At 37.6% G+C, this 18,023-nt stretch overlaps 1 long non-coding RNA gene across 1 annotated transcript; it reads left to right on the top strand.

The window, feature by feature from the left end:
• Positions 1-11,390: 11,390 nt before the first annotated feature.
• LOC147718845 (uncharacterized) lies at positions 11,391-11,848 on the top strand. The gene is made up of 3 exons (XR_015310013.1): positions 11,391-11,488; positions 11,583-11,663; positions 11,754-11,848. It is a non-coding gene; the product is annotated as an uncharacterized LOC147718845 (long non-coding RNA).
• Positions 11,849-18,023: the final 6,175 nt, after the last annotated feature.

The raw sequence follows: 18,023 nt of genomic DNA, 5'->3' as shown, positions 1-18,023 counted from the left end.
TTATGGTCCCATGCAGTTTCTCTTTTATCACTTAATAATTCTAGACCTACCTCAGAAATAGAGGGATTTGGGGAATTTGAGGTCTCATGAGGGTACAGTTAGTCTGACTCTCATGGACTTATCTTCCTTTGATGTAGTTTAAAAGCAATTTTGTTCCACCTAAAGAGTAAATTACACAATTCAGATGAACCCAGATTCTATTACACTTAGAAAACGTATACCTCCGTGATAGATATAGAGGTTCATTACCTGGATATAGGTATTCAATAAAATTATCTGTGCTGTATCAGGGGTGACCACCGTATATCAATTCGGCTGTTTAGCATGTAACTGTAAAGGGCAGAAATACAATATTCCTATTATTAAGACATAACGTGTGAACCAGAGTCTTGTTGGTTAAGGTCAGAAAATTACCCATGATTACCTTTAGTTGTATCGGGTTGGGGATGATCCAACTTATCTCTTGTAGGTAGCGGTCTTCAGATTTGTTACCTTCCCTTCTACCAATTTTCTTACTATTCCTTCTTAATTCTCAGAATAGTGCTGTTAATAAATGCAAAAAATATAGAGATATTTATGAGCTATCTAGCTATTATCTTAACTATTCAGTTATGTCTTCAGTTTTTAGTAACTTATTGTGGCAGTGATGTAACTACCTACATTGGATCAGTTTTTACATAATGGGCTCATTGGTTAGATTATAGCATATGCACGTATTAGTCTCTTGGTAATAACGTGGTTCTATTGTGAAGGTATACCCAGGTATCATTCTTTTCTGCTGTTTGACATTTAAATTCGGACATATTGTGTACTACCTATACTTTTCCTGGCAGCAGGAGCTTTAGCCAGGTTTCAAGATTGTTTGCAATGGTATATATCTGTGCTTACAATCATCATGTTCCATTACTCAATGAGCTTTGAACATTCATTCATATTAAAATAGTAGCTTCTCCCCTTAGTGTAACATTATGTTTTTGGGCTCTACTTATTTGCTATTATGTTGTTTCTAGAGCCCCCTTACCCCCCTGCAGATATATAATGGGGCGCTAAGATATTCACACAGTGTAAAGCCCACATCTAGGGTGCTCCAGCATTAATTAGAGGATAGCGCTTGTTCCATAGTTCTTACCTTTTTCCTGTGTATCGGCCTCCCTGTCACCTGGTCCTCATACAGCTTCCCCATGGAATGAATGTTGCTTGCTACAAGCTCCCTTATATTGGGATTTTGGCGCCATTTTCTACATCGTTAAGCGTATGTGCTATGTTCTATATGGTAGATCTCTGTATAGAACGTCGGCCATTTATAAATGTACATACTCAAGGTCTAAACAGTACCCAATTCTTGATATTATCTTCTTATTCTAATTTTAGGAAGCATTACAGAAGTTTCTTTATTGTTCTAATCGCCCATTTACTATGTTTAAGTTTACAATAAAAATATTGGCGCGCGATGTATATATACTGTGAAAAAAAATTGTGAGTAAAAAATGTTGAGAAAAAAAAGATCACGGATTTTGCCTATTTTCTGAATCACTTTGTTTTATATTAGTTTTTAGTGTATGACTATATGCACTCAGCGTATGCTATTTTAAGGAACGTTAATTTGTGGATTGTGTGATCCCGTTTTTTTAGGGTAAATCACCAGCCATCTTGGAGTGTCTAGGCTCCCAGCATCAGCATGGTCCGAGAGCTCCTACGGTTATAGATCCAAGTCCTCTATGGCAACACCAATGTTCCTTTGTGCAAAATTGACTAAATGTCTTACTCCACTCAGTAGCTTGGTTTTTTGGAGTATGGTGTGGACATTGTTATATCGCGTTTTTTCGCGAAGATTGCGTCGGCCATCTTGGAGTGTACAAACCTCCAAATTTCTATTATGGTCCGAGACATTATCTCTGCTGCAGGGTTAATTTTTTGCAGCATCCCTGGTGTTACGTTCTGTAGATGTTTTAACGGACTGCATGTGTTACTAAAAATTAACTATAGTGGTGTGGGGATTACGTAATCGCGTCTTTTCAAGATAATTGCGTCGGCCATCTTGGAGTGTATACACCTCCAAACTTCTATTATGATCCGGGATTTATATCTGCTGTAGGATTAAGTGTTTGTAACATCCCTGGTGTCGCGTTGTGTGGATGTTATAACAAACTGAATACGTTACTAAGGATAGCTATAATGGTTGCAGATGCACCAATCTAGAAACAGGTCGCATATCTCCTGAAAAATATGTCAGCCATTTTTGTGCAGGGAAGCTACAAATCCGGACTTCAATATACCTCCTATGATGTTTTTATTTTCCTAGGGGCTAGAAGTCTCTGAAAAAATAAATAAAAAAGTAAATGATGTTTATGTTATAGCAGCATATTGTCTAGGGATCACAACAGAAGCTCCATTTTTTGTTATGTAATAGAGAATAATACAGCAATGGATGCTTATGTTTCAGTTGCATATTTATATAGGATTCCTAACAGTAGCTAAATTTGTTGTTTGGTATTAGTAAACACATCAGGGCGTCTCATATAAGCCAGACATAATGTTCTGGTCTGTCACTACAAACTACCATATGCTGGACTATAATGGACTTTTGTTATGGGGGTGTCTATAAGACCCTCTCCCAGTCTTCTTTGCTATTAAGACCCTGTCGTACGGTATTAAACTTTGACATATAAAACTGTTCACGTTTTTTTCGCTTAGTGTTCACATCACCACCCCTTGTATTCATTTTTATGGATTCAAGAACACACCACTTAAGATCTTGGTTTGAGTGTTTGGCCAGTAACCAATGGTCTACCAAGGGTGCGTTGCTTTTTTTAGTTCTTATTGCTGACCTATGTTCATTTAGTCTAATTCTTACTTCCCTAGATGTTTCCCCTACATAGGTCAGATTACAGGGACACTGAATGAGGTAAATGAGATTTTTTGACCTACAGTTGTAAAAATCTGCAACTTTGTGATTTGTGCTGTTTATTTTTATTTCTGTGCCTTTAATGATATCCTTACAGTTGCTACACCCACTGCATGGGAAAGTGCCCTTGGGTAATGGGTTCTTATCTACGGTCGTTTGTCGCTCATAGTTGATTTCCCTATATGTTTTTACAAGGCTATTTCTGATTGTTTTATTCCTCCTGTAGGAGAACATGGGCTTCGGAAGGATATTGCCATTTTGGTTGGACACCAGATTCCAGTTCCTATTTATTATGTTCTTAATTTTATTGTTTAAACTGCTATGGTTTGTTACAAAGATTAGTGGTCTGTCTGTTTGGATTTTCTCCTCTTTATTAAAGAATTCATCCCTGTTGTAATATTTAGCCCTTTTATAGGAATGGCGGATTCGTTTTTTAGGGTACCCTCTTTCTAGGAATTTTTCAGTGAGGATTTGAGCATGTTTATCATAGTCAGTATTGTTGGTACAGTTTCTTCTCAATCTTAGAAACTGTCCATATGGTATGTTATTTTTTTGACAGGCCGGATGGTGACTATTGAAGTGTAACATTGTGTTCCTGTCTGTAGGTTTCGTATACAGCTCCACCAAGAGTTTGCCCTCACTGTGTTTGATTGTTATGTCTAAAAAAGCACATTCCTGGTTGCTAATGCTATGCGTGAATCTTAAGTTAATGTCTCCTAGGTTAAGCCAGTCTATAAATTCAAGAAGAGTTGCCTCTAAACCCGTCCAAATGAAGAAAATGTCATCAATGTAACGTGTCCATTGTGACACGTTTTCAAAGAATGGTGCCAACGAGTTGAAGATATGCTTGTCTTCAAATCTTGATACGTAGAGACATGCTAGGCTCGGCGCACAAGTGGCTCCCATGCTTGTCCCTTTGGTTTGCTTGAACAGGGTTTTTTCATTCAGGAAGATATTATTTTTGAGTATCAGTGTTGCACACTCAACTATAAAGGTTGAGTGTGCATTTAAGTCCTGGTTACCAATTTGCAGCATGTCGGCTAACATTTCTATAGTGTCGTCCTGTGGAATATTAGTATATAAGGCCTCTACATCTAAGGAGACCATAAACTGGGTGTCTGAGTTAAAAGGAAGACCTTCAATCTTACCTATCATTGATGTGGTGTCTTTTATGTATGCCCTTTGGCTTTTAACGAGAGGTTGCAAAAAAATATCAATATATTTACTTAATGGTTCCGTTATGGAGTTGATACTTGACACAATGGGTCTCATTGGAGGGTCTAATATATTCTTGTGCACTTTTGGGAGACCATATAGCGCAGGTGTGGTGGGGTGTTCGTTATGTAGGAAGTGGTATTCTTCTAGGCAGATGACACCATCTTCCTTTGCCCATTGTAATAAGCTTGTAATCTTATCTGCCAGTGTTTTAAGTTCCTCTTTTGTGGATGGGCAATAATGTTCCTTATTGTTAAGCATGGAGTACATGCGAGCATTGTAATCCTGGGTATCCATTATAACAATGCTCCCCCCCTTGTCTGCTGGTTTTATGGTAATTGAAACATCCTCTTCCAATGATTTAAGTGCATTTCTTTTTCTAATTGAGAAGTTGTGTTCTACCCATTGTTTTTTATCTAGGAGTTCAGAAATACTTTTCTCCACACAGTGTTCAAATACCTCTACATCTTTTTTTACCATATTAATTTGGGGAGTCCATTTTGACCTCGGTTTTAAGCCTGATTTATTCTCATTTGTATTCCTAGGTTTACCCTCAAAAAATGCATTTAGACGGACCTTTCTAAAGAAACTTTGTAGGTCGCGTTCTAGACTATATTTATCAATAGGATTTGCTATGGCAAACCCTAAGCCCTTCTCTAAAACACTTTTGTCATCATCCGAAATTAATCGGGATGACAGATTGATAATGGGTGCTTTCCTATTTAATCCCAGTTCTTCTTGCTTCTTGTGTGGTAGTGACGTGGTTGGTATTGCTTCTGGGGGATATATGTTCCCCTCCCTCTTCCTCTGCCCCTCTGGGCACCGAAATTCTTTTGACGTTCTTCTAAAAAAGGAAGACTCTGTCTTGTGTTATTACTAGCTGGGTCTACATCTTTACTATTATCTTGTTGTGCCTCATTTTCTGATTCAGAACTTGTATATGAGGTGTCAAAGAAACGAACTTTTCTATTTTGAAAGTTTCTATTTGTATTTGGCTGAGTCCACTGTTTCCTGCTATTATAGTCTTCCTGAGGTTTATCATAGAAGTCCTTCTGCAGGTAAGGATAGACCTTTTCTATATCATATTGTGCCACATCCTTTCTGAATTTATTGGATTTTTTTGTTAGTCATAAATTCAAGGTACCCTGCTATGTCTGCTTGGATGTCTTCCAGTTTACGCTTAGCGTCTTCTAGCGCATCACAGTCCTTCAATTTGGCTTCTAGTTCTTCTATTTCGGCTCTCTCTATGACAAGGACATCTCGTGCTGTCTCAATTATAAGTAGCATCCAGTCTCTGCTACATCTGTTTGCTATTAACGTCCAGTTCTCAATGAATTTTTTGACCTTAACAAAGACTCCAGGTTCATTTGTTATCTGCAACCCCTTAGGGATAATACCTTTTTTGCAGTATTCGATCGGAAAGTCAGCATGTAGTTCTGTCCTTATAATTTTCTTTTTGGCCGACGCAATTATCTTGAAAAGACACGATTACGTAATCCCCACACCTCTATAGTTATTTTTAGTAACACATGCAGTCCGTTAAAACATCTACCGAACGTAACACCAGGGATGCTGCAAAAAATTAACCCTGCAGCAGAGATAATATCTCGGACCATAATAGAAATTTGGAGGTTTGTACACTCCAAGATGGCCGACGCAATCTTCGCGAAAAAACGCGATATAACAATGTCCACACCATACTCCAAAAAACCAAGATACTGAGTGGAGTAAGACATTTAGTCAATTTTGCACAAAGGAACATTGGGGTTGCCATAGAGGACTTGGATCTATAACCGTAGGAGCTCTCGGACCATGCTGATGCAGGTAATCATGGGTAATTTTCTGACCTTAACCAACAAGACTCTGGTTCACACGTTATGTCTTAATAATAGGAATATTGTATTTCTGCCCTTTACAGTTACATGCTAAACAGCCGAATTGATATACGGTGGTCACCCCTGATACAGCACAGATAATTTTATTGAATACCTATATCCAGGTAATGAACCTCTATATCTATCACGGAGGTATAAGTTTTCTAAGTGTAATAGAATCTGGGTTCATCTGAATTGTGTAATTTACTCTTTAGGTGGAACAAAATTGCTTTTAAACTACATCAAAGGAAGATAAGTCCATGAGAGTCAGACTAATGACTGAAAAAAACTGTACCCTCATGAGACCTCAAATTCCCTAAATCCCTCTATTTCTGAGGTAGGTCTAGAATTGTTAAGTGATAAAAGAGAAACTGCATGGGACCATAAGGATAATTATAAGATAGTAATAAGTTAATCGTGTTGGGATAAAAGGGTATGTGTAATGCAAGCTAACAGTGAATCTACAGAAGGATAAAACCATGACTTAGACAATATCTTTGGTCACCAGTATCAAATGTGGGTATGTGTATCAAACTGGCACTGCTGGTGTAACAATTAATAACCCTAGACATGATGTAACCTTGTTGGGTGTTCAAATGGATTAAAAAAAAAAAAAAAAAGCGTAAACTGCAAGACATCCAAGCAGACATAGCAGGGTACCTTGAATTTATGACTAACAAAAAATCCAATAAATTCAGAAAGGATGTGGCACAATATGATATAGAAAAGGTCTATCCTTACCTGCAGAAGGACTTCTATGATAAACCTCAGAAAGACTATAATAGCAGGAAACAGTGGACTCAGCCAAATACAAATAGAAACTTTCAAAATAGAAAAGTTTGTTTCCTTGACACCTCATATACAAGTTCTGAATCAGAAAATGAGGCAAAACAAGATAATAGTAAAGATGTAGACCCAGCTAGTAATAACACACGACAGAGTCTTCCTTTTTTAGAAGAACGTCAAAAGAATTTCGGTGCCCAGAGGGGCAGAGGAAGAGGGAGGGGAACATATATCCCCCAGAAGCAATACCAACCACGTCACTACAACACAAGAAGCAAGAAGAACTGGGATTAAATAGGAAAGCACCCATTATCAATCTGTCATCCTGATTAATTTCGGATGATGACAAAAGTGTTTTAGAGAAGGGCTTAGGGTTTGCCATAGCAAATCCTATTGATAAATATAGTCTAGAACGCGACCTACAAAGTTTCTTTAGAAAGGTCCGTCTAAATGCATTTTTTGAGGGTAAACCTAGGAATACAAATGAGAATAAATCAGGCTTAAAACCGAGGTCAAAATGGACTCCCCAAATTAATATGGTAAAAAAAGATGTAGAGGTATTTGAACACTGTGTGGAGAAAAGTATTTCTGAACTCCTAGATAAAAAACAATGGGTAGAACACAACTTCTCAATTAGAGAAAGAAATGCACTTAAATCATTGGAAGAGGATGTTTCAATTACCATAAAACCAGCAGACAAGGGGGGGAGCATTGTTATAATGGATACCCAGGATTACAATGCTCGCATGTACTCCATGCTTAACAATAAGGAACATTATTGCCCATCCACAAAAGAGGAACTTAAAACACTGGCAGATAAGATTACAAGCTTATTACAATGGGCAAAGGAAGATGGTGTCATCTGCCTAGAAGAATACCACTTCCTACATAACGAACACCCCACCACACCTGCGCTATATGGTCTCCCAAAAGTGCACAAGAATATATTAGACCCTCCAATGAGACCCATTGTGTCAAGTATCAACTCCATAACGGAACCATTAAGTAAATATATTGATATTTTTTTGCAACCTCTCGTTAAAAGCCAAAGGGCATACATAAAAGACACCACATCAATGATAGGTAAGATTGAAAGTCTTCCTTTTAACTCAGACACCCAGTTTATGGTCTCCTTAGATATAGAGGCCTTATATACTAATATTCCACAGGACGACACTATAGAAATGTTAGCCGACATGCTGCAAATTGGTAACCAGGACTTAAATGCACACTCAACCTTTATAGTTGAGTGTGCAACACTGATACTCAAAAATAATATCTTCCTGTATGAAAAAACCCTGTTCAAGCAAACCAAAGGGACAAGCATGGGGGCCACTTGTGCGCCGAGCCTAGCATGTCTCTACGTATCAAGATTTGAAGACAAGCATATCTTCAACTCGTTGGCACCATTCTTTGAAAACGTGTCACAATGGACACATTACATTGATGACATTTTCTTCATTTGGACGGGTTTAGAGGCAACTCTTCTTGAATTTATAGACTGGCTTAACCTAGGAGACATTAACTTAAGATTCACGCATAGCATTAGCAACCAGGAATGTGCTTTTTTAGACATAACAATCAAACACAGTGAGGGCAAACTCTTGGTGGAGCTGTATACGAAACCTACAGACAGGAACACAATGTTACACTTCAATAGTCACCATCCGGCCTGTCAAAAAAATAACATACCATATGGACAGTTTCTAAGATTGAGAAGAAACTGTACCAACAATACTGACTATGATAAACATGCTCAAATCCTCACTGAAAAATTCCTAGAAAGAGGGTACCCTAAAAAACGAATCCGCCATTCCTATAAAAGGGCTAAATATTACAACAGGGATGAATTCTTTAATAAAGAGGAGAAAATCCAAACAGACAGACCACTAATCTTTGTAACAAACCATAGCAGTTTAAACAATAAAATTAAGAACATAATAAATAGGAACTGGAATCTGGTGTCCAACCAAAATGGCAATATCCTTCCGAAGCCCATGTTCTCCTACAGGAGGAATAAAACAATCAGAAATAGCCTTGTAAAAACATATAGGGAAATCAACTATGAGCGACAAACGACCGTAGATAAGAACCCATTACCCAAGGGCACTTTCCCATGCAGTGGGTGTAGCAACTGTAAGGATATCATTAAAGGCACAGAAATAAAAATAAACAGCACAAATCACAAAGTTGCAGATTTTTACAACTGTAGGTCAAAAAATCTCATTTACCTCATTCAGTGTCCCTGTAATCTGACCTATGTAGAGGAAACATCTAGGGAAGTAAGAATTAGACTAAATGAACATAGGTCAGCAATAAGAACTAAAAAAAGCAACGCACCCTTGGTAGACCATTGGTTACTGGCCAAACACACAAACCAAGATCTTAAGTGGTGTGTTCTTGAATCCATAAAAATGAATACAAGGGGTGGTGATGTGAACACTAAGCGGAAAAAACGTGAACAGTTTTATATGTCAAAGTTTAATACCGTACGACAGGGTCTTAATAGCAAAGAAGACTGGGAGAGGGTCTTATAGACACCCCCATAACAAAAGTCCATTATAGTCCAGCATATGGTAGTTTGTAGTGACAGACCAGAACATTATGTCTGGCTTATATGAGACGCCCTGATGTGTTTACTAATACCAAACAACAAATTTAGCTCCTGTTAGGAATCCTATATAAATATGCAACTGAAACATAAGCATCCATTGCTGTATTATTCTCTATTACATAACAAAAAATTGGGCTTCTGTTGTGATCCCTAGACAATATGCTACTATAACATAAACATCATTTACTTTTTTATTTATTTTTTCAGAGACTTCTAGCCCCTAGAAAAATAAGAACATCATAGGAGGTATATTGAAGTCCGGATTTGTAGCTTCCCTGCACAAAAATGGCTGACATATTTTTCAGGAGATATGCGACCTGTTTCTAGATTGGTGCATCTGCAACCATTATAGCTATCCTTAGTAACGTATTCAGTTTGTTATAACATCCACACAACGCGACACCAGGGATGTTACAAACACTTAATCCTACAGCAGATATAAATCCCGGATCATAATAGAAGTTTGGAGGTGTATACACTCCAAGATGGCCGACGCAATTATCTTGAAAAGACGCGATTACGTAATCCCCACACCTCTATAGTTATTTTTAGTAACACATGCAGTCCGTTAAAACATCTACAGAACGTAACACCAGGGATGCTGCAAAAAATTAACCCTGCAGCAGAGATAATATCTCGGACCATAATAGAAATTTGGAGGTTTGTACACTCCAAGATGGCCGACGCAATCTTCGCGAAAAAACGCGATATAGCAATGTCCACACCATACTCCAAAAAACCAAGATACTGAGTGGAGTAAGACATTTAGTCAATTTTGCACAAAGGAACATTGGGGTTGCCATAGAGGACTTGGATCTATAACCGTAGGAGCTCTCGGACCATGCTGATGCTGGGAGCCTAGACACTCCAAGATGGCCGGTGATTTACCCTAAAAAAACGGGATCACACAATCCACAACATAACGTTACTTAAAATAACATACGGTGAGTGCATATAGTCATACACTAAAAACTAATATAAAATGAAGTGATTCAGAAAATAGGCAAAATCCGTGATCTTTTTTTTCTCAAAATTTTTTACTCAAAATTTTTTTTCACAGTATATATACATCGCGCGCCAATATTTTTATTGTAAACTTAAACATAGTAAATGGGCGATTAGAACAATAAAGAAACTTCTGTAATGCTTCCTAAAATTAGAATAAGAAGATAATATCAAGAATTGGGTACTGTTTAGACCTTGAGTATGTACATTTATAAATGGCCGACGTTCTATACAGAGATCTACCATATAGAACATAGCACATACGCTTAACGATGTAGAAAATGGCGCCAAAATCCCAATATAAGGGAGCTTGTAGCAAGCAACATTCATTCCATGGGGAAGCTGTATGAGGACCAGGTGACAGGGAGGCCGATACACAGGAAAAAGGTAAGAACTATGGAACAAGCGCTATCCTCTAATTAATGCTGGAGCACCATAGATGTGGGCTTTACACTGTGTGAATATCTTAGCGCCCCATTATATATCTGCAGAGGGGTAAGGGGGCTCTAGAAACAACATAATAGCAAATAAGTAGAGCCCAAAAACATAATGTTACACTAAGGGGAGAAGCTACTATTTTAATATGAATGAATGTTCAAAGCTCATTGAGTAATGGAACATGATGATTGTAAGCACAGATATATACCATTGCAAACAATCTTGAATCCTGGCTAAAGCTCCTGCTGCCAGGAAAAGTATAGGTAGTACACAATATGTCCGAATTTAAATGTCAAACAGCAGAAAAGAATGATACCTGGGTATACCTTCACAATAGAACCACGGTATTACCAAGAGACTAATACGTGCATATGCTATAATCTAACCAATGAGCCCATTATGTAAAAACTGATCCAATGTAGGTAGTTACATCACTGCCACAATAAGTTACTAAAAACTGAAAACATAACTGAATAGTTAAGATAATAGCTAGATAGCTCATAAATATCTCTATATTTTTTGCATTTATTAACAGCACTATTCTGAGAATTAAGAAGGAATAGTAAGCGAATTGGTAGAAGGGAAGGTAACAAATCTGAAGACCGCTACCTACAAGAGATAAGTTGGATCATCCCCAACCCGATACAACTAAAGGTAATCATGGGTAATTTTCTGACCTTAACCAACAAGACTCTGGTTCACACGTTATGTCTTAATAATAGGAATATTGTATTTCTGCCCTTTACAGTTACATGCTAAACAGCCGAATTGATATACGGTGGTCACCCCTGATACAGCACAGATAATTTTATTGAATACCTATATCCAGGTAATGAACCTCTATATCTATCACGGAGGTATAAGTTTTCTAAGTATAATAGAATCTGGGTTCATCTGAATTGTGTAATTTACTCTTTAGGTGGAACAAAATTGCTTTTAAACTACATCAAAGGAAGATAAGTCCATGAGAGTCAGACTAATGACTGAAAAAAACTGTACCCTCATGAGACCTCAAATTCCCTAAATCCCTCTATTTCTGAGGTAGGTCTAGAATTGTTAAGTGATAAAAGAGAAACTGCATGGGACCATAAGGATAATTATAAGATAGTAATAAGTTAATCGTGTTGGGATAAAAGGGTATGTGTAATGCAAGCTAACAGTGAATCTACAGAAGGATAAAACCATGACTTAGACAATATCTTTGGTCACCAGTATCAAATGTGGGTATGTGTATCAAACTGGCACTGCTGGTGTAACAATTAATAACCCTAGACATGATGTAACCTTGTTGGGTGTTCAAATGGATAAAAAAAAAAAAAAAAAAAAGGAAAAGAGAACAGTGATTGTTTTCCTGAATATACAAATGTGAATATAGAGATCACGAATGTTGTTCTGTGTGTACAGTCCATATTTTGTAATAATGTCATAACAATGCTAACGTCAGTATACAATAGGCCCCTGCTGATTATGTTTTTTTTAATCTTATCTTTTAGAGATTTTTTAACTTAAAAACCTGTCCTGAAGAAGGTGTTATCATCGAAACAAGACACCGAAACGCTGCGTCGACTCTTTGGTTTTTTAATATATGTTTGAATGTATAATTGTTTTATGAATGCGAATTTAAACTGTATTGCTTTTAATAAATTGTTTTTTACACTGGTAAAGATTATAGTTTCCTAATTAATGTGGTGCTTTGTAGACAGGGTTCCTATACTGACTGTTAGCCTGTATTCGTAAATTATTTGTAAATTATGTGTATGTTATGCTAAAGACTATCTTGTCCTTGACAACGTAGCTACCCTTAGAGCCTTTTGGTTGGGTCAGTCTACGCTGTAGGGTATATACCCCCACCAACTAGGGACTCTTTGTGTTTTTTTGCTTCTCTAGGCTTATCCTCTCCCTTAGGTTTAGGTCTATTAATACTTCACCCATAAATTACACTTACTGAAGCTCAAAACTGCCTAAAAGGCCAAATACACTGAAAACAAACTTAGTGAACAACAGCCTGTCAAACGTCAACCCAGCACAGTTATACTGTCAAAAAACCAATCAGAGCACAGCTAGTGATGATGTCACAACATCCGAGCAGGGCTCCCTGGCTGAACAGCCAACTACAGTCTCCATGAACAGAGAAACAACTACAGATCTACAATACGCATCTAGAAATTAAAGAAACCCTTTCTCTATATAACCTAGAAAGGAGAAAAGCAGCATTCCATAGTTCAAAACACTCACAACAGTAGCAACCTGATTTCTAGTAATGGAAAAAACGGTGCCTGAAAAGAAGATTGAATCACAAGCAGCCAAGAAAGTTCTCGCTAGGCAAACTTCGGTCCAGCAGGAATTTATCCCTGAGTCAATGCACTGTACTCCGTGCACTCAGGGCAAACACAGTAACCCAAATTAACCTCTTAAACCTGAAAAAGGAAAACATCTGTTACTACAGGTCCTAACAAATATGTAAGGGGCTCCTCACTCTACACACCACAATACAGACAATGTAATAATATCACGGGGACATGGATTTTCGATGAAATCCGCCAACGAACTCTATTCTCTCCAATTAACAAAGTAACATAAAATAGGTTCACATATACGACTAATGCAACATCACAATAGTGATCTGTCCACCAGCACAGAAAACACAAACTCATGCGTTCAAGTTCTCCCTATTCATAATTACACTACAAGTTCATTCAAGAGTGTACAGCAATGCAGCCCACCGCCCTTGCAAGGAGATCTAGCACCAGAAAGCTCCCTGAACATCACCAACCACAAATAGAACTTTAGATGTGGACTTCTAATTGCGATTCTCATGGAGGACCTTTGGAGATGACTGGCTATCTTCCTACATGCTCTCCCTCACCTTCTGCTAACTTTGCTTAAAAAGCACTATTAATTTGGAAGGATGTTTATCTTGGTCACAGGTTAACAGTGATTAAAGGACTCTTTGATGTCTACCGAAGCTCAGATAAGCTAAATGTCATTTTAATTCAATGATACACTCCTCTAGGGATAGAAAATATGCAGCGGAGGCTGCATTGTTTCCTAGTGTTAATGAAATAATTATTAGATTTTTGATCAAATTATATCCCAGATACATGCAATAGTAGTGTAACAAAAACGACGTTGCTATTAAAAAACACTAAATGTAGATAGAATTGTGTTGTAATGTACATATGCTTGTTTCCTCTTGTTTATCTTATGACATAGTGACATTCCTTTACTTGTACATTCTGTTCTACCCCTAGTTATTCCATGCTCACTTGAGTCTTGGAGCCTGGAGGACTTGGCTGTGACTTTGAGAGCTGTTGGTGATGTTTTATCATTAAAGCTTCTTCTTCAACTTATCCAGTGTCACAATGTCTTTTTAACAAATTGCCATAAGGTGATGTGACTATAGTATGAGGTAGCGGTCCTTCTGTTATGGGGGAAAACTAAGTTTATTCTTTCCGTGATTCCCCGTAGTGACCATTCCAGCCCATGATATATGAATAAAAACTGCTGTACTTGATTTCAGAAAAGTTAAATGTGATTAATACATTTATTTCACTGACTTGAAAGATGAACAGCAGATCCAAGCAATACCGCGGTCCTAGTTGGTATCCGGCATTTCAGCACATGATCAGAGCCCGTGAAAAAACACCTGCCATCTACAGAATGACAGATTTTTCTCACCTATGCGTGTAACGCCATTTAAATGACAGCATTGTTCATATCATGTGAAGGATTTGAGTTTCTGTCTTCTACAATGTATGTTTTGATCTATAGGGGATGCTAGTTCTTACTAATAAAGGGAAAAAATAGTAACAAAATATACTATTGACTTATGCTAAAATGTTTTTGAAACATTGGAACATGTCGTTGTATCAAATGTTGCATTCATCACATGCCTGCTGGCGCCTGCTGCACACCGAAGGCCCTAATTGCATTTTGCTAGCGAAGCAGAAACATTTAACATTGTGAAGGTATAAAAAATGAAATCTTTGTTTCGAGGAAGCAGGGTGAATACTAACCTGCCCTATACTGTCGAGAAGGACAGTACAGTTGTGATTCAGGCTGTGTCTCACTGTCAAGGAGGAGGGTTTTCCAGTCAGTTAATTAAGACAACAATGGAACTCATTTTCCAGACACATCATTCTTGTCTTGAAGGACAATTAAAAGTTAAACATCACAGACAGCAATGGGAAGCATTGTTGCCCAAAGAGATTCTGAGATCTTTCTCAAGGGAATTTCAAGGAACTTTTATTAAGGTTGCAGTATGAAGTTGGACTGGAAAACGTAAAGTTAAACAAAATGTAACTAGAAGCCAGCGTTTTTAAAAAAAAAATATTGCTCTTTGTGAATTGCAAAACATTCAGAAAACCTTTGAGTACTGTTTATTCAGCATTTTGCGAGCCATGCGAGACATGCATATAACCACATTCCCAAACATATACACAATCACAAAGATACTCACACAGACAGGGACAGACAAACATACTCACACAGCTATTCAAGCACACATACAATAATATAGAGGAACACGCACATACCTTCCCCTGGATAAAAAAAAAACTCAGGGAGTCACAGGCACAGACAGACACCCACGCAGGCCCACAAACACATGGGGGCAGATTTACGAACATTTTGCATCGTGGTGCCACAACGCAAACTGTTAGTAGAGGTTTATAAAGTATTGCTTTGAATTACCTTGCTTTGAGGAAGCATTCCGTCGGGTGTTCCCTTTTTATGCAACTTCAATTCTTCTAACGTCAGTAAACCTGTGATGCGCAGAATGATGTGCCTAGCAGACCCTGGGGTAATGCGTAGAAATCTATTTATTTGTCCTTGCTATTTCATTTTTCTTTGTGTGATGCATTCTGCATCACACATAGAAAAGGGAACATGCCCATAAGGATTGTTTATCCCATACCGCAGGTACCCTTGAACCATGGTCCAAGAATTGCGCCATGGACGCCAGCGCAAGGAAGGTGCAGAAGGGCGCCATGTCTTAATAAATGTGGTGCAGTTCTGCTCTCTGCATTTCACTCAACGCAGCACAGCAAATGCGTTTGTTGCCCTGAGTTACTTGAAACCTTGGTAAATCTACCCCTTAGAGATTATCAGGTACTATAGTTGGAAGAATTAGATGTAGAACAACACAAACAAAATCATTGACTGGTCCTTAAGGTGTACAAGTTGCAAAATGCATATTTGCTTTGATAAGCTGTGCCTTATAGATTCTTGCTCCATTTTTATCTTGATGTTAGTGTGCTTTGTTTATTTTCTTATATCAGTAAGATCGCATGCATGAATATGACCGAGGTATATGTGTTGGTGTGTCTGTGCATGTGTATATTTCTTGTATGGTTTATTGCAAGAGATTATGTGTTTGAAAATGTGAACATGGCAGGTAAAACTAGCCCCGTCTAATTTAAGGAAATGTGATTGTTATTGATCTCTGCTAGACGCATCCTAAAGATCATAGTGTGAAATGTGGTAATAATTTAAGTAGTTTTTATTTTATCACAAGGTCATTACCTTTTCCTTTTCCTGCTTTTACATGAAGAGAGTGCTTTAATCTTGTTCTGCTCTGCTGCTGTACCCCTGAGATCTGCAGAAGGCAATTTCCTTGTGCAGTATCTTCTGTATGTGTTATGCATGAATATTACCACTGTTTTGACCCAGCGATGCCCAGAGCCATGAAAACGTTATCAGATTATTTAAGTGAATTTTAATTATGAGGAGTATAATAACTAAGGGGCATATTATCAAGGATGAGCGATACATTATCGCCGCTTTTATCGGCAGGAAACTGCCGATAAAGTGGCGATAATGGGCTTGATAATATGCTCTACGGAATTCCAATCGAAGCCCATGTTAGATGTCTTCACATCTAACATGGGCTTCGATTGGAATTCCATAGAGCATATTATCAAGGCCATTATCGGCGCTTTATCGGCAGTTTCCTGCTGATAAAAGCGGCAATAATGTATCGCCCGTCCTTGATAATATGGCCCTAAATATTATTGTTGTATTGTTTTTTTCCAGCATATATTAAGTTAAAAAAGGGATAACAGAAGCTGGATAATAGAAATATATGTGCTGCTCTTTGATAGCATATCTAGCAATGGAAGATGTTCTTTTAGTGCCTACTTGGACTACATTTGAAGTGAAGTCACCAACTATTGCAACCATATAGTATAAGATTCCTGCAAATGTAGTGCATTGCAGAATTTTATATGTACCTACCATATAGCAACATCTGAGACCGAAGGATTTATGTTTGCCCTAAATTTTGGCTATTTTGAACTCATGTCATCGGAGTCAATGGTTACCCTGTTTTACATGTTTTCAAAGCAAAGCAAGTTTACTCAGTAATATGAGAATATTAATATTAATAAGAACAAAAATTACCTATTCAACATATCCAATATCATGCACTTAAGGAGTTTGGAAACTGTATAGCTACTTTTGCAAATTATAGCCATGTGTTATACTTTTGTAATTGCTAAATTGGTTAAATCTTTGGTTTCAAGTGACAGATACAAGTCATTCCCAAGTCTTTGAATGTCAGTAAAAAATCATTTAAAAAGGTAAGGAATGTTTATCATGTTACTGGTTATCTATGCTTTTACTGTGTCATTTGCTGCCAATGAGTGGATCAGATTACATCCTAAATTACTATGATTTCAGACTGACCACAATAGAGCGCAGGTCATAAACACATCATGGGTATATCCCTAAAAGAAATGCTACCTACTGGCTCAGTCTCTGGTATAGAAGTCTGTGATAGGCCAACCTAGATTTTCCCACACAATGGTTCCTTTTCCACAAGTGATAGCAAGACCACTGACTCATTGTCAGTGAAATTTCTCTCCCACCCTCGCAGCTCCACCATTATTGTTTGTAAAAGCTTTTATTCGACACTATGTCATAAAGCCAAACACGCATATAATACACATAATTTTCATTAAAAATTTGTTAAAATTGATAAAACATTACAATCATTCATAATGTGCAAAAGTGCAAGTAGGTGCAAGATGCATAAGGTAGGCTCTGGGGCCATTACATGAAAAAATTTGTAAAGTGATTCATTGCTCATGTGTTTAAAAGAGAATATACATACCGGGTTTTTTACTAGACCAAGTCAAATATTAAGAACAATTATATACAATTATAAATAGTTAAAAAGCCAGAGGGTTTT

This window comes from Lissotriton vulgaris, chromosome 4_1 (genome assembly GCF_964263255.1).
Source record: "Lissotriton vulgaris chromosome 4_1, aLisVul1.2, whole genome shotgun sequence".
NCBI lineage: Eukaryota > Metazoa > Chordata > Amphibia > Caudata > Salamandridae > Lissotriton > Lissotriton vulgaris.
The sequence above is the reverse complement of the archived record's forward strand: the minus strand, read 5'-3'. Positions and strand labels throughout refer to the sequence as shown.